The sequence below is a fragment of the Carassius gibelio genome, chromosome B25 (assembly GCF_023724105.1).
Source record: "Carassius gibelio isolate Cgi1373 ecotype wild population from Czech Republic chromosome B25, carGib1.2-hapl.c, whole genome shotgun sequence".
Lineage (NCBI taxonomy): Eukaryota > Metazoa > Chordata > Actinopteri > Cypriniformes > Cyprinidae > Carassius > Carassius gibelio.
Window position 1 is genome coordinate 13,668,617 of NC_068420.1, and position 23,307 is coordinate 13,691,923.

Sequence of the window (23,307 nt, forward strand, 5' to 3'; positions counted from 1 at the left end):
ATGCGAGCCCACGTCCATTGTTGATTGGCCGAAACTCGCGTCCGTCAACCGCAACTTACCGTTGATTGGCTGTTGTGCACGTCAATCACAAAGAGCCCATTCTCATTCATTCGGTTGCCCGTTTCAATGGGGCGGACCGAAAACTCTTCTGAGTGAGAAGCGATTGGACAAACATTACGGTAACCTCCATTCAAATAATGTCATTGGTTGTGATTCAGAACTGGTTTTTCTGTTTCAGTCAGGGTTACGAAACTTCCAAACCCACGCTTCCAACGATCACCCCCACACTATTTTATGAATGAAGTTTGTTGCTCATTGGCCACGAGGGCTCCTGTTGTCCCGCCTCTTCTGAACAGTCACTGAGTGTCTATTGGTCGACATGAACGCCCAGTCACATTCATTCACCAGCGCTGTCACACAAATGAGTCATACTTTGGGGAAAAAATCAGACAGACAAGCTTATTTACTGCATTTTAGCTCGATAGGCCCATGTATGACTCAGTTATCAATTTTCCTGACCATGTTTGCGTTTCCAAAAGCACATAAAACATTCGTGAATGAAATAAAACCTCTTGAATACACATTCCGATTGTTTTCACAGTGTAAAACACAACATAAAAACCATTCATGTATTTTGAACATTGCAAAGACATCGTATTTATAAATACATAGATACATACAGAGTGATGCAGTACATAAATGCTTAGCTATATATGGATATATACATAATCAAGCAAAAACTAAGCCAAAATTGCATGATATTAATTAACCTTGTAGTATGAGTCATATTAGAACAATCATTGAAAATAATGTGAATAAAGCAACTCGAGTAGAAAATAACGTAATGTAATACATTAGCACCACCAGTTCTACAAAGTAACAAGCAATACGTCATTGGATGAGAAGCAATTGATATTTTACGCCGTGAATAGCGTATGTAGCCTAAGATAAGATGATTTGAACAGCGTTATTTTTATCAAACTCTGCTTATTTTATAATGTAAACAAGCTTATTATTTCTATTCATTCAAACGGTGACCATCCTCCACATGAAACTACAACTACCACACAGCGCTGCGCCGAAATATCGCGAGAACTCTCTGCGCGAGTAACGCGGAAGAGAGGATGGTTATGTAAACACAGTAGATATGCAGCTGAACAACATGTGAAAATACAGCGTGAACTGTTGTAAATCACATTTTAATCGACTTACACATGCATGCGGGTACGAAAGCGATACGCAAGTGTTGTAAGCGGCGAAACTCGCGTCAGTCAGATGTTTTGCTCTTGGCTTGTGCCTAGCTTGTCAGTTTGACATTCAGTCAGACTAACACACATGCTGGATCACTCCAACACATCCGTGTCCACTGTCGCCATTCGCTCCACTCACGAGCCGAAACTTAACCTAAAATTTAAGCCCACCGCTACGTGAATAATTCAAGTATCACATGGAACATGTGAACCACATGCTGTTTAGTAGAAAAAAAGAATTGGTGTCTTCAAGAAACACATTTTAATGTCTGTATTTTTAGTTCTAAGGGACTCTCACCGTGGAAGCCTTTTTGTCTATGTATTGGCCCGTCACGCTAAGTTTCGTCTTTTCTTATATCCGAAAGGCTCTTAACACACATAAAACATTTTCAATGTATCACAAAATAGTGTGAATCGTCCAGATTTCCCCACACAAATAAGCAAGCAGACTCTAAAATAACTCCAAACATTTTATTTTCCCTGACATGGGATAGGGAATACAGAAAACAAACAGTTTGATTACAAAATACGTGATTCATACCTTTGTCACATGAACGACAGACCTCCAGCTTTTAGGTCTTGTAACAAAATCACACTTAAGACTCACACCACATGTAGGCCTACAGCTTGTTTCATGTAAGAAAATAGCTCAACAATTATTCAGGGTCGAACAGTTAATGCAGCATATTTTTTTTCTCTGTTAACTATACAGAAATGACATTCAAATTTCGAGAAATGCAGAACCCACACGTTATTACGTCCTTACGTCGTGTACACTGCAGCAACCACACTTGACTCATTTTACTCAATTCAGCTCAAACTGTTAAGCACATTTAGGGGTTACATGATAAACAACTGCAAAACATACAGATATTATAATTATAAAGCAACAAAAAGAAAAGACACTTAAGGCACAAAAAATCAAACTGTGCACTAACAGTGTTTTTTTTAAATTTTATTATTCTACTACAAAATAATACTTTAATAACTGATGCAAAATGTAGATATTTTACTTAATTATCTTTGCTTAGACAAACCTTAAAGCACAACATTTTCGAGATCAGACACACACACACACACTCTCCCTCTCTGTTTCACTCTCTCTCTCTCTCACACACACACACACCCACACGCACAATCACACACACGTTTTCTCTCACGTAACGCATTATACATTCCAGCTTTCAGTCCTCGACGCTCACTGATCTACCACAGACATCGTAAGAATAACTCGACACCTATAATCTTTATTCTTTAATTTAAACATATTTATCTGTCCCCCTTCATGCACTACCCAGCCCTCTTTGACCCTTTGGTAATTCCAACAATACATATTTCACATTTACTATGCTCAAAATGCTCCCTAAACACTAGTTATGAAACCTAATTACATGTATACAATTTAATAAACATATCTGGCGATAAACGTTTAAAAGCAACATAATCTCGAGTTCTGAGCTCAGCTGGCCTTGTACGTGATACGTCAGCAGCAGCACATGTAGTGAACAGCGCGCGCCTGGCAGCTAAAACTCTCCCTCCAACTGTCTACAGCTTCATATTACATTTTAAACAAACTATTAGAATCCCACAAATATGTAAAACATGTCACCCTCACAATTATAAAACACCACAAGCTAAAAAATTTCCACACAGACGCAGACGTTTCCTACGTTCGCTACGCACGTTCTTATTATCACAGTCACAACAAATCCATTTCAAGATACATATAGTCTGTTATTTAATTAGAAGCAATACGATTAAATCAGACTGCGTTTGCCCTCACGTAACTTACTACTCAACTCACCACAAGCGCTCATGTGCGTCTCGTCTCTACAGTTTCTCTCATTCAGGTGATTAATTACTACAAATGTATCTATGCATGGTGTTATGTGCAAGTAAACATTTTTTTAAAGCTTAAATACGTACTACATAATTTCCATATTTCCTTACGTCTCAGAGCTCATGCGTCTCAGACGTTAAAGACGTCTGCACGTGACAACGTAAACAAGTTAAGCTCATTTATTAAACCCCATGTAGTTTACAGACAAATATTGCAAATACCTGACGGCGTTATGTTGTTCCTACAAAGTTATTAATTTGCTGAATATCCATTTACAAGGGTAAAGCAATCTAGCTGACGTTGGGTTGACCTTGATCTTTTGTGCAGGATACAAGGTAAAGTTTTCCCAGTTTTTCATCCTATGGGGGAAAAAATAAAGCACGTTTTAGTGATTATTAACGTAATATCCTCTCAATCATACATCATTTATGTATCATCTAAAAAAACATAATGATAATAATTGATGGTACTATATTGCACTAAAATACATTTTAAAACACATATTTCAAGTTGTTATCACAACTACTGCTCATTCATAAAATGTAATATTTTATCCAACAGTTTATAGTACATTTATAAACTGAAAATGATTATTTTTCTCTATAACATATACTGAGAGGCACATTCACAGACTATACTGTCAGCTTGACTCAGGTCACATTACCTGGCAAAAAAAAAAAAAAACTAACACTGACAAAATGCCACATACCTTTTAATTCTTCCCTCTGACATGTGAATGTTGTAGATCAGATGATTAACCATAGGACTTCACCACGGTATTCTCACGCCTGAGGCCTTTGCAACGCTAGACGGGTTTGAAAGAGAAAGCATGCAAAAACAGATGAAGATTTATGATTTTATCTATCATTAGTGATTTAAGAACATTTAAAGCAATATAAATATTTGTTAAGGGTGTTTAATATATATATATTTTTTTTTTGATCACAAACAATATGACACACAGACACACACACACACACACACACATGCACCACAGATGCAAAGACATCATGTCATTTTTTTTCATGCACATCCACGTGTATTATGTCCACTTTCATCTCATAGGTTTTATTAGATTTCAAACAGCCTTTTAATTTTAATCACATCTGTACAAATGCTAGTGATTTACAAGTCTTTGTTAGTTCCTTTCTTAAAAATCTACAATTTGTTCAAATTAATATATTTTGAAGCAAAACTGCTGTGAATTACTAAAGTAAAGTAAATCTGTATTTTAGATTAAAATAACAATGTTTAAAATTATTCAGCGTCATTTTATTTAATAAAAGAAGCTTACATGTAGCAAATTAACTTGTAAAGTACGTATGTTAGCTTACTAAACACTTAAATATAAGACGTGCATCAAATATATTTACTAAACTGTACAAATTGCATTTGAAATCTAAAATGTAATAAATATAAATGTAACTAAATCATATTGTCCTTTATAACTGCATGTCTTCGGCTCGTCTGGCCTGCCGTCTTTTTCTCAAAGCTCACGCATATGTTTCACGACCTCTTGGCCATGTGCTAACTAACGTACACACATCCAGCTCTCTACATGTGCGCAAGCAATCATACACAAGCATTCTGTGCATATTTACACACACACACTTGCATTTACACACACATATATGCATGCATTCACACACAAGCATTTTTTAGGGCCTCTACACAATCACATAAAGCCTTACAACACAAACACACACATCCATGTGCGCTCTTCAAGATACGTAAATAAGCACACACACTTATATTGTCAGAACAATTGAAAAATACACACACACTCACTCATGTACGTTCTTATTCACACAAAACCTTTTGCACACACACATAGAGGACTTGCATAATGATATATACACACACAAACACTTTTTGTTCGTATACAACTTCACACACATACACCATCTGTAAAAATGACCAAAATGAACATGCTACACTCACACACATTGCTTTTGCGCTCATTTTGGTGCACACATTAGTTTACCATGGTATATTTTTATACACACACCGCAACTTATACATGTTTTACACATGTATATGCATACTAACACCAAGCACTAAACTATATGTATGCACTAAACTAACACAAACACACACATTTCTTATGCATTCTTGCTGATACACAATCACGCACACACACTCCCATCTCCCACTGATGAAACACACACATCTGCCTTTACATTCTCTAACAGACATATACACACACACACACACACACACAAGACATCTTGCACACACATCCACAATCCACAAAGCATTCTGACACTTGCACACACATTGCCAGTGCATTTTGTGTGGGTATGCAAACATATGACACTAGCAACACATCTCACATATGTGGGCACTGGAGACACACACACACAAACAGATCTGGCCTGCTGAATGAAAATCTGCTCATGACAGTCATAAAAACAACGTCACTATGGTCAAATATGTTTCCTTAGATCCTCCATACTTCTCTCAGTACATACTAGTTAAGGGGTACAATATATAGTATGTTAAGTATCAATATCAAATCAGATAGAATGATGACAATTAGCTTTACTCTCTCTCTTTCTCTCTCCCTCTATATATATATATATATATAAACCTAATGATAAACTGAATATTTCAATAATGATAACGCTGAAATCTGATAGGTTGCAAAAATTCTTATATTATAAAATTCTTATATATATATATATATATATATATATATATATATATATATATATATATATATATATATATATATATATATATATATATATATATATATATATATATATGTATGTATAATATTCTAGTGCATCAAGTACTACTGTCTGAGGTTGCGTGCTTGAACGTCTGGTTTTGTTATACGTCAGTCTGCTCAGTCTGCTGGCTCTATATTCATATACAAACTAAAAAATACACAAAAATGATCAAAAACAGGGCACAGGACTCACACAAGACTTTAAAAACTCATGTGATGGCTTAAAAATGTGCATACTACCTCAAAGTCTGCAGTAGGGTGAAACTGAGTGACAATGCTGATTAGTTCACTGGTTTCTGTTCATTTCCACATGATTAGTATAAAACTAGTTTCTGTTCAGTTGTTAGTCTTATTTTTAAAGGACGTTTTTGCATTACTAAAGAAGAACAGCTAAATGTCAGATAAAATCCATACTAAGTATTTATTCATTGTTTAATGTCAGTTTAGTCGACGTATCATTAAACAACTTTGGAATACCAAATTTGTACAAACATACAGGTAAATATGTATTGCTTTCACTTTAACAAATATATTGAATTATTTCTAACTTATTTCTTCAGCAAAGATTTTTGTGCAATGCCTCTGTTTTTGATACATCTCTTCTGGATTTCTGGTATTAATAGTTTAACAAAACTGATTAATACTTTTCAAATGTTTAGCTGTTTTAAAAAACTAGCTGTATTATATATATAATATAGTAGAATCTATTTTGGTCAGCAATAATATAATAAGTGCCTCCCTCTGTACGTCGTCATCTTTTTATGTGCCGCTGGAGCCATCAGACCTGACACATCTATATTGTTTTTTAACTTTATATACATGATCAGCAACCATTGAAAAACATATTTTTTTTGTCTTTTACCACATGTAATAAGGATAATTTCTCTTTTGGAAGACTTTTCAATCGAAGCAGACGATGCAAGGTTGCAAAAACAGGACAGAATGTGAGCACTTGAAGTTTTCGCTTAGTTGATTTCTCGACAAAGAGAAAGATTTTTACATTTCTAAAGGTGATTTTATTGCATCATCTGCTCAAAACCCTGAATTCTGCTTCTTTTCTTATTATTCATTGTGTCTTGCAAAATTAAAGGTCTTTAGTCTTCTGAATGACAATTTTTGAACATTCTCTAGAACTGATTCACATTTGCCAAATTATCTCTTCAGTTACACATTTGATCAGTCACAAAGTTTCACCCATCAGCAAAGCCTAAGGTGTGAATGCATGGCATGGGACAGAAACTGCGTTTTGCATTACAACTCATTCGAGGGCCGGACACTCCCATGCTTTCCTGTAGATGTTTTTGAGTCTAAATAGGTGTTGGTTGATACCTTGTTTATTGATAATCCCCTTCTTTTAACCTCCAACATCTTCTATTCCTGTCAGCTGTTACTCCCCTTCCGTCAGTTTGGCTTCACATCTCACTTTTGCATAGACGTCCAGTCATCAGCAAGATTTTCTACAAACAAAAGACACAAACAATTACCAAAAAACATTTAGACATGCAGCCAAACATAACAACCCCCCTCCACACACACACACACACACAGCATCTACAATATTTATTTGTGCTAAAATGGTTGATCTTAAAAGAACAATAATAGTACTGTTATTTCATACTTAATAACAACTATTTTTTTTATAGTTTTAATGGATTTGATTATAATATATTTTCTTATTTTCAATTGTTCTCTATGTACATGAATGTGTTCTAACACTTTAAAGTTAGAATATTTTCTCCATTCATAATACAAGTTTTTTTATGCATCATATCCAAATATATATATATATGGCTGTGAAATACTAAAAGCAGTTTCATCATAGTGAGATTTTTTTTAAAAGAGCCAAATTTTAATAGACGTATGTTTATTTTTTATGAAAAGTAAGAGTTTTGGTGCCATTTAGTGATGTTTAAGTAACTGAAAACTTCACATTTAAATAATGTAATTTACCAAAAGATTATATTTAAAAGCTGGAATTAACTGGGAGTATGTAGACACGAATATGATCTGCTTTTGCACTGATTATGTAGAGAGCACATTAATGCCGAGTGAATGCATGAACGTGTATTTCTGCGGCAGTGAGGTCATGCCATCTTCACATGACGGGACCACCCTCTTAGGAACTAGCAGACACTCCCCTTCCCTAAAAATTCCGCCCGGAACTGACTCATCCCTCACACCTTTCCTGACTCATCCATGCATATGGGATTGTGAGAAAAGAGGGAAAGAAGGGACGGGGGCCAACTATGCAAATATTCCTCTTGTTATTGTTATTTGTTGTTAGAGCAGGTCAATGTTGGCATCCTGTTCCTGTGGACTGATTAAAATGACAGTTAAAGTAAAAAATCTACATCATGTCATTTTGCAAACAATTTACGAAAGTCGAAGAATAAGGTGGAAAGGCTAAAAATTTAATTTGGTGTATAATAATGAAATGTGAGGAGATTAAAGTACATGTTTTTGATACGATATATCCCCTTCAGACTGAAAAATAATACGCTGAGAGGGACCACAGGACATGAGCTGAGGAGAAAAAAGCGTAAAACAGTGTGCTCCGTGACAAAAAACATGTTTAATAACTGCAACATCAGATTTTGAATCATAATAAATAACTGAAGCTATAAATAATTTGTTTGTGATGCTTTTCAGTTTCATTTAGATTGTGGTTATTAATAGTTTAACAAGAATTTATGAGTGTTAAAAAGAACTGGATACCGTTTCGATAAAGTAGAAAACAAAAAAATTAAATGACACATTATTTGTTTAAAACAAACAAACAAACACAACATTGAACCATAGGGTCTTTTCTTGGAGACGTGCATCTTTAATAAGCTAAAAGTGACCGGGTGATAAAACCAGGTGATGTCTTGTGCTCACCCAGATAATCAATGAAGAAACCCATAGCTAAGTTATCAAAAAACATAGATGTTCTCAATAAATGTGTTTGTTTGAATCACTTCTTAAAAGGGAGAGACATATGAAACACATACAGCATAGCCAGGACTAAGTCTCTCTCTGAGAAAAAAAAGTACCTACGTCTAGTGCTGGTAAGATCTCAAGTGTCAGACCATCTCAAGCTCAAGTGTCAGGCCACAGGTGTAACAAAATAATATAGATAAATATTTAAGTGTTTAAATCTGCAATAAAAAAAACTGTTAAATGAAAAAAGCGCACTGTAGCCAGTGCTGCAATCCAATTCTAGCTTCACTAAAAATTGTATATATTGTGTGGTAAATATGAAATCTGTAACTGTTCCTTTCTAAATCTGTATTAAAACTCTTTTTCTCAGATTGTTTAAAAAAAGAAAGACAGGAAAAAAAAGGCTTGGCTAATTTTATCTTCTAGAGTCTGTCGTACCGTCCGGCCTGTGTTAATAACTGCCCCTTACTTTGTCGGTGATAAATATTTTTATGATACCTTTATATTTTTTCAGTTTAAAAAACAATGATCTTAAATAATCCTTGCATATTATTCTAAACCAACCTGCAATGAACAATACTTTTAAAATACTGTTGAAAGTAACACACAAAGATCTTTAACACCACAGGAAACTAAAACTGTTGACGAGCAAATGCATATATCACTTTTTCAGCATATATAGCTTCGTTTTTAATATTTTGCAGCTTAAACTGAATGCTCGTATAACTTAAGTAATCATTTCATTTAAGACTAAGACAATACAAGTCTGTGTAATATAAGTAGCAGCATGCAATGAGAGTTAAAACATACACAAAAACTCCCAAATATTTTAAATCTTTTTGTTGTACTTAAAAACACTAAAATATCTTTTTTTTTTATCTACATATGCATACATATATGAAATGAGTGTGTGTGTCTCTGTGTGTATGCATTTACGCTCATATCAAGTACACTTATACTTATGAGAATGTATTTGCATTCTAACTAATGCAACTAACTAATGCTAATGTGCAATAAATAAATTTAAGATGTATTAAGCATACATATATAACATATGAACCAGAGCAGTGATCCAGTTCACTAAAGAAAAAAAAATCATGCTGTATTTTCCATAACAAGCAATACCAATAAAAGTTTCATAAGCTTTTCTATCAAAATGTATAATTCTCACATGTAAAGACTAAAATAATTACTTTTAAATGACCATGTAATTGTCCTGATGCCAGGGGCGGTTCTTTTTTTAATCATATCACACCAAACAAATTTGGATGAAATGCGCAGTTTGTGATGTAAATTCTATCTATCTATCTATCTATCTATCTATCTATCTATCTATCTATCTATCTATCTATCTATCTATCTATCTATCTATCTATCTATAGCATGCTGTTTCGTCACCACGCGCACTGGCTAACTCTCTCATCAGAAACAACAAAGTGAAGATGTACTAATATGAGTAAGATATTAATTTCACAATGTTAACAGCTTTAAAGATTATTACAGGACTTTTTGAGAGTGCTTGAACTTGCTGGGCCGCAGTGAAAATGTTCTTTGACAATGTGAACGCTCCTTGCTCTCTTTTTGTGCAAATAAAGTGTTATTGTCTAATTAGTAACTTACAATCTTTTTTTTTATTCACATTGAATACAAACTCAGTCATATTAAAAATATTTTATGACACCCATATCTAGTACTTAAGTGAAAAGACAGATTTTTATACAATGTTACTAGATTACACTATTAGGATACTTTGCCCATCGCCCATTATACAGTAGATCACCTAACACAATCTATAAAGGTGCCAAATGCATTTACTCACACATATTTGAGAATCAAGATATTTCATGATATATTTTGAATTATAAAACCCCTGTTGAAAAAAAAAAGACACCATTAGAAATTTTTTAATGGTTTTACTGGTTATAATGGGACTTGTATTGGTTTTACTGGAAATGGTAATGGACCCTGAAGGTCTCTATTGGTAATTGGTTGCCTTCTATTGGGGGCTTGTTAAAACCAATAAATCCTAATGGAATTTGTCCCAAAACACACTACAGAAAACAATTTTTTAAAGGTTTTAATGGTTAAAAGTTAATGGTTTGTAATGTTTTAATGTTATTTGTTGTGTTTCTTTTAAGGTTTTAAGCCTATATCAGTTATACAGTGGTATTGTGGCTGCTGTGTGTCATGTGTCACATGACAAGCATGAAAGCCCCCCTGCCTTCACTCGTGCCCCCTCAAAAATGATGCCCCTGACACTACAATACAGTAGAAGTAATCAGCTGCTATAGAGTACTTCTAGAGATTGCAGTGATATCTGACTGTGACAAATGAGTGAATTAATGATACTTAAAGTATGTTAAGATGAATTTTAAAATTCTGCCCCCTAAAAGCACAAGTGACCCCTGTCTGACCCCCACCCCTTTACTGTGGTCTAGAACCCCCCCATCGCCTGATGCACACTATATACACACTTTACTAACTTTTCGACGGTTTAATTGTAAATACTGTCAAAAATCTACCAAAAAATAAAAACATTCTGTCCCTGCTACAGGTTTAAATGCTTAATGACAGACAATGATATAAACAGAGGTCACTCTCGCAAAGGGCTGTGACTGAAAGAATGAACTTACGAAGACAGTGACGTCACGTTTGGGAACGTTCTGTGATTCGATTTCGAGCCGTTCATTTCTCCCTCCGTTACTTGACACGATGGATGTCTCAGGTTTTGTCCTGCCCTGTACACAAACACAAGAACACAAAGTTTTATATAAATAACAGTAGGATCGTTTAAAAGCGCAATCTGAGAAGTTTAAATTCTTCTGGATAATAAAAAAAGCCTTTGCAGCTACATCGTGCTACTCTGTCCACGGAAAAAAAAAAGTTTGGATACGAGGAGTACGAGAAAACGATTTACTCACTAACGACGGACACAAGAAAAGTGTTATTAAATGCGTTTAAACAGTACAAAAAGACATATGTGTGAATAAAAAAATCGTGCCTGTAAACTTTAAAACCTAACTGTAATAGCTGGCTTAATTTGTTATTTTAGAAAAGTTTCTTTCACTTTTTTGACCACTCGGAATTCAGCCCTTAGTGCAGAAAACTTGGAAATCTCCTGAAATCGATTAGAAAGTATAGAAACTATTGGTATAAGTTAATAAACATGCTGTTCAAGCAAAATAAAGAAAATCTTTTGACGATGCACGTATGGCGTAGGAGCGTCCTCTTGATGCTGTTTAAACAGTATTATAATACTTCTAACCCCCATTTAATCAGGGATTCTTACAGTCAAATATTATATAATGATTTAAGTTTATTAGGTAACAAAAATCAGCGTTTTTTTTACTTCTATCACCTGCAAATTAACCTTCACTCTCCGCTTGCTTCCGAGTGAGCATCAAGCGAATCACTTTAATAAACGCAAAACGAACACTTACATTATTGCCTTTTACAGTTTAGCCATCAGTAAAGATCATTTTTAGTATAAGGGTTTTGTAAAGTTTCACTATAACGTCGAACTAATTTTCTTTAAGTATTAGAAAGAGAGAAAAAAATGGTTAAGTGAAATGCAAAACTCCTTAAAGTTAAAGTTTTCCAATATTTCTTCACCAGTTTCAGGAGGACCTCTTCTTCGCGTCATTTTTAATTGTGCTAATTTTATAACCATATAATCAAAGGCGATGCATCTTTCTTATAATACAATAATGTGTGAGGGAACACATACGGTTGAGACGAAATTAATGTTAGTCTGACCTGAAGGAATTTAGGGTTGTCGTCACTAAGGGACTTTGGAGCCTTTTCCAAATACTGTAGCATATAATAAGGGCATTTGTACTTGCACTTCCTCTTGCATATAGGCCAGGGGACAGGTGAGTGTCACAAAAAACGGGAAATGACTTATGAGGTACTTGGGGGACCTGCCTTGAAGATGGTAGTGACACGGATCACGTCACTTCTCAGTTGCTGAGAATTTCTCAATGGACTGTATCTGCATGGCATAAAAACTTTATCACCCAATGTGTCTACATGTTATATCCTGGGGGTGCGTAGGTGTGCCATATTTCATCGAGGTGTCATATTTCCAAATACTGTGTGTGTGTGTGAGAGAGAGAGAGAGAGAGAGAGAGAAAGAGAAGGAACGAGGGTGTGTAAAAAAGGGAGAGAAAAGAAATAAAAGAAAAGAAACCGAGGAGGTTGGGTAAAACCTTGTTGTCTTTGGGCACCTACGGTGACGTGTTCTCTTACACACACACACACACACACACACACACACTGGCACTCTGTCAATGGCCTGATATTTTAATTTTAAACATGTGTAGAACTATAACTGCGTCCGGCAGTGTTATACAGCTTATATGTTATTGCGAACAGGGTGGGGTCATTTCAACATTGTTTGGCTTCTAAGTGAATAGCACACTAACGAGATGCCCCTCTCTCTCTCTCTTCCCCGAATGGACCACTGTGTTTTCCCACGTGCAAACTGGGAGGCTCGTTGGTGGAACTGTGGTTCTGTTTGGGTGACTTTTTGTAATCGTATTAACGAGAGCAAATATTCTGGCAATGGAGACGCCAGATAATTCTCGACAGGGAGGGATCTTAGACTTTGGGGACGTAAGTGGGAGAGAAGTTCGGCTTTACATTTGAGCCGCAATACAGTGATGACATATTTGCGGGTAAAAAAAATTAAAGTGTTTGTAAAAAATAAATACAGTAATAATAATAATAACAATAATAATGCAATCATTTGATCCACGCATCGTAGGGAGCATCAGTCGGTGAATGCGCCTTCCGCAAATGCTTTTTGGGGTAAGGGCTTCCCAGCTAGATACTTATGAACAGCAAGCCCAGACCGCAAAAAGATTCGCGAAAGACAAATCGCAGTCTGAAGTCCGTGACATCAAACAGTGGCATCCAGGTGGCTTGTGCATGGCTCTGGTTTCCCAATCCTATTGTGTCCAGACATCGGGAAAAGCGAGACCGCGAAGCCCTTCTCCGTGGCTGAACTGTATCCAACTCATTCACATTCTACGAGCATGGGAAGCTTTGAGAGCAGCCAGCATCCAAATGCCTGTATTCTGCGTGCGAGCGCTGTCCGCGGTGCTGAATTCACTCCTTCCCAGTAGTTTATTTTCGCTGGTTTTTCTAGTCGCTCGTGCCTACCGACGTGGGCTGCGATTATTGCATTTAAACAAAGACACACATATGATAGAGCAATCATTGAGCTCGTTTCTTTTCGCCTCGCCGTTTTGTTGCTACTATGAAATACATCCTCTGGTTCGTGAAGCGGGAGAACTGAGCAGATGAAGCGCTCTTGGTAAGGAGAGAGCAGTCTGTAATCTGCCCGCAATAAATAGAGAGCAGCGAGAGATTTTATTGGCGCAAACAAAAAATCGTCATCCACCAATCGGTTTCTTGCTCATATAGGGACCCCCCTTTTTGAAAAAAAAAGAGAAAGAAAGAAAGGGGAAACCAAATTGTATTCTAGTTGGCGCAAGTGACCAAAATATTCAGTGTAAGACAATAACATTAAATGTTTTTATCATTTTCTGTTTTGAAGCCGAATTTGTTCGCCATGTCACGTTTCAAAACATGTTGCTACGTCTCGCGCACACCATGTCGGGTGGCGTGCATTCATGTCTGCAAGTACATCTTCACGTATCCATTCAAAACAGACATTAGAGTGTTTTTTTTTTTTTAAATGACTAACATTTTGGAGGCGTCGGTTTTCTAATGTGCATGTAAAACAAAGCAGCACATCGCCAGCACGACGACAACAACATGACAGGCTTCTGAGGCAATTTCATTGCATGACCACAGAGAGTTCACTGGCTGATACCACTCAGTGAGGACACGGGGGTCTCTAAACTATCAGCAGAACATCATAAATTCTATACATTACAGTTGCATCATCGCTTGCAGGCACAACAAACAAAACAATGATGCGTTACTGGGCGACTGGCATCAGAACAACGTTACATAAATGTTCTAGACCCAACTTTACAACAACAACAACAACATTTTGCAAATGCATCAACAGCATCAACATTTCTCTGAACTTGAGAGAAACAATTAATAGTGGCATGACAACACAGGAAAAATGGGATCCCTCTGTCGTATATTTTGGCCATAAACTCAATCCAGCTGTGGAATGTTACTTCATTTCACTTACCAGTGAAGTTCTTTTCTTGCATCCAACGCGAACATTTGTCAAAATTGTTAAAGAGTGGCTCTTCTCGGAACTCTACAAGAAACTATACGAAGTGGGAGGGTCACGATCTTTATCTGGACAACCCCCCCCCCCCCCCTCCCCACTCCCCACTCAGTCTAAATTCATCCCGAACCAAGCTCTCCCCCCTCCCTTCCCCTTAATCACTGATATTCTTCTTGCGCCTTCGTGGTGCAAGGGGAGGTTGAGGTGGCTAGGCAAAGGAGATGTGGCTTGAGATGTAACAGGTGTAAAAAAGGAAGAAGATAAAAAAAGAAAGAAAAAAAATCAAGCGCAGATGCCACCATTATGAGGATTTTATTTGGTGGTCGTATCATTTGCGGACGTCTCCAGTCAGTCACGATTCTCCCCCTTCTGTCTGCACCGCACAGCGACTGCATCTCCTGACGCAGCCAACGCGCACATATTACTCATTATAGCAGTCACGACTCGGATAAAACCGTGTTTCCACTAAAATTACAACTCCAGCATTGACTTAAGAAGATCTTGCTATGTCTGGGATAGGTGTATAGAGAGCCACAGTGTCTTTGAAAAGGTCAAGGTAATGAGTTTTTTTCTGCAAAGATCCGCGGTCATTCCTGGACTCGTTACTCTGGCATGTACGGTTTTAAGTATTTACGCGAACTCACATTTAAATTTTGCCTGTGAATACATGCACATGTCCATTTAAACCCTCTGAAATAATTCGAAATATACTGTCTGCGAACGCTTAAGGCACTTGTGCACGCTGCAGGATTTATAAATTAGACATTTATTAAGAGATGCTTTGATTAAAACAACACTGGCGATCACATCGTGATTGTTTTGCGCAACTGCACAGACGCGTTAGTTTTGGCACAAGACCAGTATTATAGTCCACAGCAATAGAAAACAGTCGATTGCAGTACTGTATAATGAAAATGACGTGGGCGGAAGAGTAATCCATGTGAATCCGCCTATAGCTACACAGTCTCGAGCACATCTGATGGAAGTGTTCAAACAACGTAAGCGGGAACATTGCACAAAAAAAAAAAAAAAAAAACCGTAAGCTGCATTTTGAGACCGTGTGCCTAGTGGCATCCCTTTCGCGGGTGATGGCCAAAACAGGGCTGGACATATAAGGGCGATTTTGGATGCACGGAACCCCTTGACGCCACACCAGGGCTTCCCTCGTCGGCTGTTGCTGGTGATTTTCCTTTTGGCGCAGCATCTTCCACCTATATTTATTAGCCTGTTTTCCTCTTCACATATTTTGAGAGATATGTCCCCTTACTCTTCTAGTGTTATCGGTTTCCATTCACACTTTCAGCTGTAGCGAAGAGGCAAAAAACGACTCAACAGCGCCGTCAGACGAAGGAGTTTGGATTTGGATTTCACTTATTTACCATTCGCGAGATTCCTGGTCTGAAGAGAGAGTGGTATATTTCATTTTTAACAAGTGGGTGAAAACAACAAAGCACCTGTTTAAGAAGTGCACACAGTATGCGTGAAACGAATGGATGGTGTTCGGTGAGGGAATGGCACGTTATTTAATGCATGCAAGAAATCGTGCAAGAAATCAAATAAACATGTTAACGAACCAAAGAAATCGTCGCGAATGTGTACTTACCAATGCAGGAAGCCCAGGCTGAAAGCAGGGAAAACACAGACATGAGTATAAAACCATCATATGTGAACAAAAACAACAAGCAAGACGAAAATCAATTACTACCCTTGATTCACATCAATCTTCAGCAACACGTCTGAGAAGTTTTCTCAGAATCGCAGTCCCTTTTTATACAAGTGATACGCTCTGCCTATTTCTGGACCACGATCAAACACTGATGCTATTTTTAGCACCCAGTAAGAAAAAAAAAAGAAAGAAAAACAAAAACACTTACAAAGACATCGCTCAGGAGCGTTACATGGAGTGCATGTAATGTACATTAATTTTGCCTCTCCAACTCCATGCAAGGGCTCCGACTTGCCTCCGATGCATCGCTGCAGTGATTTCCCCCCCAAACGAACTGCTTCAATGCCCCTCTTACGGGCTAAATATTTCTTAAACGTTCGCTTTCTCAGCACAAGTTGTTACTGCTCTCCTCATTCCTTTATGTTGCTCACCATCCTCTTTATGATACGCGTCTTACGCGGCGTGTCTCCATGCAACTTAGAAACTCGGGACGGATTCGCAGCTCATAAAGAAAACACACGCACGCACACACTCACACAGACGGACCCGCGCGCACAAACAACAGTAATCAGTTGCACTGCGAACGGAATGTTTTTGTTTTTACAGCAGTACTCAAACGATGATAATTAACGCTTGCAGAATCTCTCTTTTTTTGAGGGCTGCGTCAGTTACTAGGCATTGACGTCACGTTTAGGTTCTCCCACTTCACAGTCTATGGCTGCTGATAACAACCGTCCCTGTTGTGCTTGCAGACAGCCTCGCGTTAATGAAAATGGCTCGGGTTAAATAGGTGAAAGACGGACAGTGTCCGCGCTGCAAGTGACCACAGCCCCGGTTTCCCAGAGCGAAACCACTCCTTGCAGTTGCCAGGCATCGTGAAAAACTCATTTGCCAATGGATTCAGTGGCAGGCGAGCACCACTAGCCTATATGTGTTCTTTAAGCCTGGTAGTTGCTTTGCGCATGTTGGGGTTATGTTTAGGGAAAGCATTAAGAGAGAAAAGTTGGGGATGCCTCGTTTATATAAAGAGGCGTTTCTAATATGTTCAGTTTCTGCTTTAAATAGATGTGATGTTATAAACGACCGTGCAATAGTCACAGAAAGTCTGCAGCGTCTAAAGCTGTCGAATTGCAAAGCATAACACTAAAAGAGAACGTGCAGAACACAAAGTACACTAATTTGACCAGTGCGGTAGAAACATACGGGAGGGAAGAAATTGAGCGTCTTGCCGCATGGTGTCGCCAAACTCCATCCGAGAGCTGCTAAAACTAACGCTGTTCACTTAAAACTGATCTGAAAATCTACTTATTACAGTATTTTACTTTTTGTGTCTTTATGTGTTAAATTACCTATTGTTATAATCAAAAATATGGCAAAAGTCAAGCAGAGTTTATGTTTTTCTTTTCCCCCCTGGAGTGTCGCTGTCCGTGGTGCTGAAATATTGGCTATTACATTAAGCTTTATGCAGTGTTTTCCCCACAGACACTACATTTTTTAAATACGTTTCACACACGCAAAGGCTGTTTATACTATATTAAACGCATGGAGACACCATTTCCATGTTAGCTACAAGTGTATGAATGAACAGAAGCTCCTATTCATGAACAACACGATGTACTGCGGTGTGCAGGGATGCTCCTACCTTCGCCACACTCGGGATGCTCCGGAGTGTTTGTCGGACTCCTGCTGCTAAAACGGGAGGATCGTGAATGAGCGGGCGGTGACGAGTTGTGTGGGGGGAACTGGAAATAGGTAAATATTTAGATCAAGGGCGTAAATATAGCATGTGTCATCATGTTTCCCTTGAAATACATCAGTGTTCTGCCAGGAGTGCCATAAGTGGCGCCTTTGATCTGACAATGAAGCTGGACGTTTGCACCCTCCGCTAAATCTAAAAATACCTCAATTTCGGCTGTGTGGGCTTGAGCTCGCTCAGAGCTTCTTCTCATTTAACCCACCTTACTTCAAATCTGACAGGGACAGCAGTCTGCAAAAAGAGCAACAATGCATACGTTTTTAAAATAAAAATGTTTCATATATAAATAAATGTATTATATCATTATAATTAGTGATAAAAAATAATATATAACATATCTAATATACAATTAAATCATATATATTTTTTAATAAAAAAAGGAAATTTAAAAGAAATAATAAAAATTATATATATATATAATATATATTTTAAATTAAATAAAAACTATATTAATATTATTAATGATATAGTAAAATATCAAATGTATAATATACAATTTAAAAACAAATAAATAATATATTATAATATTTACAAATAATATATTATAATATTCTAATATAATATATTATAATACAGATATATTTATATTATTCAGTTATATATTATGAAATATATATGGTATGGAGGGCCAAATTACTCAAAATGAAATCATTAAATAAATGTGGAAATGTATGAAAGAATCATTAAATACATAATTAAATCCATAAATAAATAAATAAATATTTATATGACTGAACAAAGTTAAAGACTGCAATAATGGTAAATTATGATATTAATATTTCTATATTATTATTATTATTATTATGAAATAATAAAATATATAATGTGTAATATATAATTCAATTTAATAAAATTCAAGACTGATGCACAGTCTCTGTCTCAAATACAAATCCACTATCTGAATAGTGATTTGAGTTCCACAAGTGATAGTATTAAAAGTCAAAATTAATAGATCAAAAAAGGCATTCATCCCCTTATGTATGATTTTGGGGTCAAAATGGGTTTCCTGGGCGCCTTACGTGTGCTCACCAAAAAACACCCTGGTTTTTCTCAGTGCATTACACATAAAGCCAATAATTGTGTTGAATGAATCATATTTCAGAATGTCAATCCTAACGTTTGTCAAGCATCAAGTTTTGCATTGCTCAGATGTTTAATGTGTTCTTCGACCATCAGTATCAGACCAGACATGAACGATTCAGTATTTACTCCTGAAGTTTATTTGCTGGGATGGCAGCATGTCATCGATCTTTATTGTTGACAGAGGCTGACACATAGGCAGTCTTGCACATAATCTTCCTCCAGTTCCCATTAATAACATAATCCAAAATATTTGCTTTGGCTTTCCGTCACACGTTTCTTTTTCCTTTGTTTGATGTCCCCCTCCCCAATCCCTCCCTCCTTCTCTCCTTCCTCAGTTCTGTTCCACCATGGGGAGAGACGTAGATGTTCTACGAAATGGACACTGGCCCGGTGGTTTCAATTGGAGAGTTGAGAGGGGAATCAAAATTGATGAGGGTTTGTTTGAATTTCAAGTTCAGATTAAGAATCTCCGCCCTTATAGCCCTTTCTCTCTGTTTATTTTTCCATCTCTCCTGCCTAAATGATGTCAATGGAAGCCGAGCTATAGAGCTATTTATAGACTCTCCCCCTCCCATCAGAATCACATGGTTCAGAGCTGAGGCACAATGACTACCTCAAGAGAAGAGTCTGCATGAATAGAGATGGTGAATATTTATGAACGGGCAAGCTGTCACATGATGTTCCTCCTGCGTAACATGTTAAGAAAGTCAGACCGGGCTTTCATGTGCATATCCTCACCATTATCCATAAAGTTCCTTGCCATTTATTGATTCATTACTCCCTTCTTCTAATTTATTTATTCTTTCATTCAAAAGTTAGTTGGGACTGAAACTTCCCGGAAGCACAAAATAGCAAATAACTAACTTGTGCGAGCGAAAACCCGAAGGGTCCTGCCTTGTTTGCATCTCTCAGCTGCTGCTGCTTTGCCCACATTGCATGATCCTTCACGTTTCATCCAGCCCCTTGTCTCCATTCACATACATAGCCCATTACATAACAAGCCTGCACGAAAGAGAGAAAGGTATTAAAATGTATTTACGGTTAACATAACTTGGACAGCTGACATGTGCATGGTTAAGCAACACTGATGTGCAACAATTTGATGGAGGGTTATAAGTTATTGAAGGCGTTGCATAGGCTATTAGTCTACTTAAAGCAACAGCCACACGTGTGGAAACCACTTCTTTTGGGTTCCTAGTTGACATGTTAACACTCACTGGTTGCTATATTTAGTAAGCCTGGCAGTGCTGTTACTATTCCAGGCATTGTACATGAGGGGGCGGATAGTAGTCTTTCATGAAAAAGAGGATAGCATTCTTTTCTTGCAGTTCTTCAGCCGTACTTGTGTTGCGTGTCTGTGCAAGGTGCGACGACTCAACTTCTGCTGCAGAACAACGCTGCAAACAAATGAATATGTGTTCAAATTAATGACATTTAGTTGAATGCATCACAGCAGAAACATTGAAGGGGGACAATTTTGACATAAGAAATGCTATTCTTATCGTGTACAAACATAAAAAATCAGATATAATAGGTAGCGTAAATAAAAATACAATATAACCAGTAAATAAATGAAAAACAGTAAATGGTTCAAATCATACTAAAATCATAATAAAAGATTTTATCAAATAAAAATATTTATTTGTATGCGATACTTAAAATATTTTTTGTTTAACTATACATGAAGGACCAGTCATTTACTACAATTTAAAAACAATAAAAGCTCTTACTGTTTATTCAGTAACTGCTCTGACTGATTCATTAAGTGTTCCCTAAAAAGAACCATATTAGAGTCCGTTGTTTGCTGTATGCTTTCGATTCACTGAAAATAATCGGTTTATGAGAGGCATTCATTTGGGAATCGGACTACACTGGATATTCTGTATGTTTTTAATTCACTAAAACGCATTCATTCACTCAGGAACTGGACTACACTGGTCAAGCTAAATGCTTTTAATTTATATAAAAAAAGAATAATTCTTCTTGGTTAACTATTAAATTACATTTCCTCGGGAATCAGCTTTTAATTCTCAAAAATATCGGTTCATAAGAATCATTTGCTCAGGAATCAGACTTCACTGATCATGCTGTTTGCTTATAAATATCTCAAATGAATCGATTCATAAGAGTCTTTTATTCGGGAATCGGACTTAACTACACTGGTCAAACTGAGAGCTAATTCACTTAAAATAATCGGTTCATATGAGTCATTTAGTTGGAAATCCGTCTATACTGATTTCCTATGAACAACCGACTCATTTGAGACAAGAACCGACTCACTTTAGAAAATCGAACTACACTGCTCGCGGTGTTATTTATTTTGTAAATAAAACATAATAACTAATAATAATTAACTGGTAAGAAAAATGTATAGCCTGAATGCACTGTAAGTCGCTCTGGATAAAAGCTTCTGCTAAATGTATAAATGTATAACATAAACGGATCTTAAAAGTTTTTCCTTCAGGAATCGGAGCACGCTGTATGTTACAGTATCGGTGTTGTGGTTAATTAATAGCAATGCATGTAACAGTGTCTAGTATTTAACAGCTTCGCATCGGCGGGGAAAGAATTCAAAAACGTATAACGTTACCGGAACTATAACGTTTAAATGTTAAATAAGATGTCCTAAAAAGGCAAATATTTTCACTTAACCCAATAGAGTCTTGTGAAACCTCAGGTGACCCGGCTGTATTAAATGGCACAGTTGTTAATGTAAATAACGTTAATTAGTGGACATGTCGTGGTGGTTTTCCACTGCCCCACCTGTTCACTGCAGTACCATGAACATATTGTTTGATATCGCACGCTTGTTTTTCCAGCCTATCTGCCCACCTCTTGATTGGTCCATCGATTTATCACGTCTTACAAAAATAGCCGATCACTATCAGACGCCTACTGTTGCGTCCTGTCTGTAGTCGTGCTGCTCTTTAATCGTTCCGGTCTTGTTAAACTCCGAGAGCAAAGTGCGTCTCTAACACGACCAGAATCATGAAGAGAAGGGTTCTTATTCTGTCACTGTATCTCTTTCTGAGAGCGCGTGTGGAGCTGAGGAGCTACAGTGACTGATTTGGGAAATACCCAGTCACGAGCGCCCGTGCTGCGCTCGCGCGGTCTGATAGCGCCACCTAGCGCTCAGTGAACAGCGCGGCACAACACACCTGTTGACGTGAAACTCGACAGATTTAACCCTCAAATCCGTCTGTGTCATGTTTCTTTTGCTGTGCACCTCACATGTGGCGATTATTTCATCTGACGTAGCACAAATGCCATAATTAGTCATGTGTTAATCATGTTTAATCATATTTGTTATTATCAAATGGTTAAAACTGATTTTTCTCGTTATCTGTTAGGGTATTCTTAATTTGTTTCATCTTACTGTACCCCTAAACTTAACCCTCACACAAACGTTTCGCATTTATAGGGTTTTAAGACGTTTTTGTTTCGGATTGTATCATTAAAGGGATGCAATTAAGACAAAATCTCTCGTACACAAATCGAAATCATCATTAAAATGTTTTTTTTTTTTTAAATTGACAACTGTCTAGTTGCATCTTATTTGTGATGCATGTATAAAGCCTATGTGTTTTAGGGTTAAAGGTGATATGGTGTACTAGAGTCACAACAATAGAAAAACGATGTTATTATGAATTAGACTGTGATTAGAAAACAAAAGTAGATTAAAATAGCCTTTCACTTTTCGAAGTCCACTAAATTTTCGTGTTTTGAATGTAAATCTGCTTTCTGTGGACTTGCATGGCCATCTAGTGGTGAGACTCTTCCATATGAACTAGTTTTACACTTTATTAGCACATAAATACTGGTAGAAAATCTGTGAAATGCTAAAT

General features: G+C 36.9%; 1 long non-coding RNA gene across 5 annotated transcripts; it reads right to left on the reverse strand.

Annotated features, from left to right (window-relative positions):
- Positions 1-1,713: 1,713 nt before the first annotated feature.
- Positions 1,714-17,462, reverse strand: LOC128013923 (uncharacterized). 5 transcript variants are annotated; one of them, XR_008183452.1, is made up of 6 exons: positions 16,832-17,462; positions 16,561-16,578; positions 11,377-11,481; positions 7,154-7,281; positions 3,800-3,895; positions 1,714-3,449 (listed from the first exon to the last, which is right to left on the reverse strand). It is a non-coding gene; the product is annotated as an uncharacterized LOC128013923 (long non-coding RNA). The 5 variants fall into 5 exon arrangements; XR_008183453.1 differs by having other exon boundaries at positions 16,663-17,462; XR_008183451.1 differs by having other exon boundaries at positions 16,561-17,461.
- Positions 17,463-23,307: the final 5,845 nt, after the last annotated feature.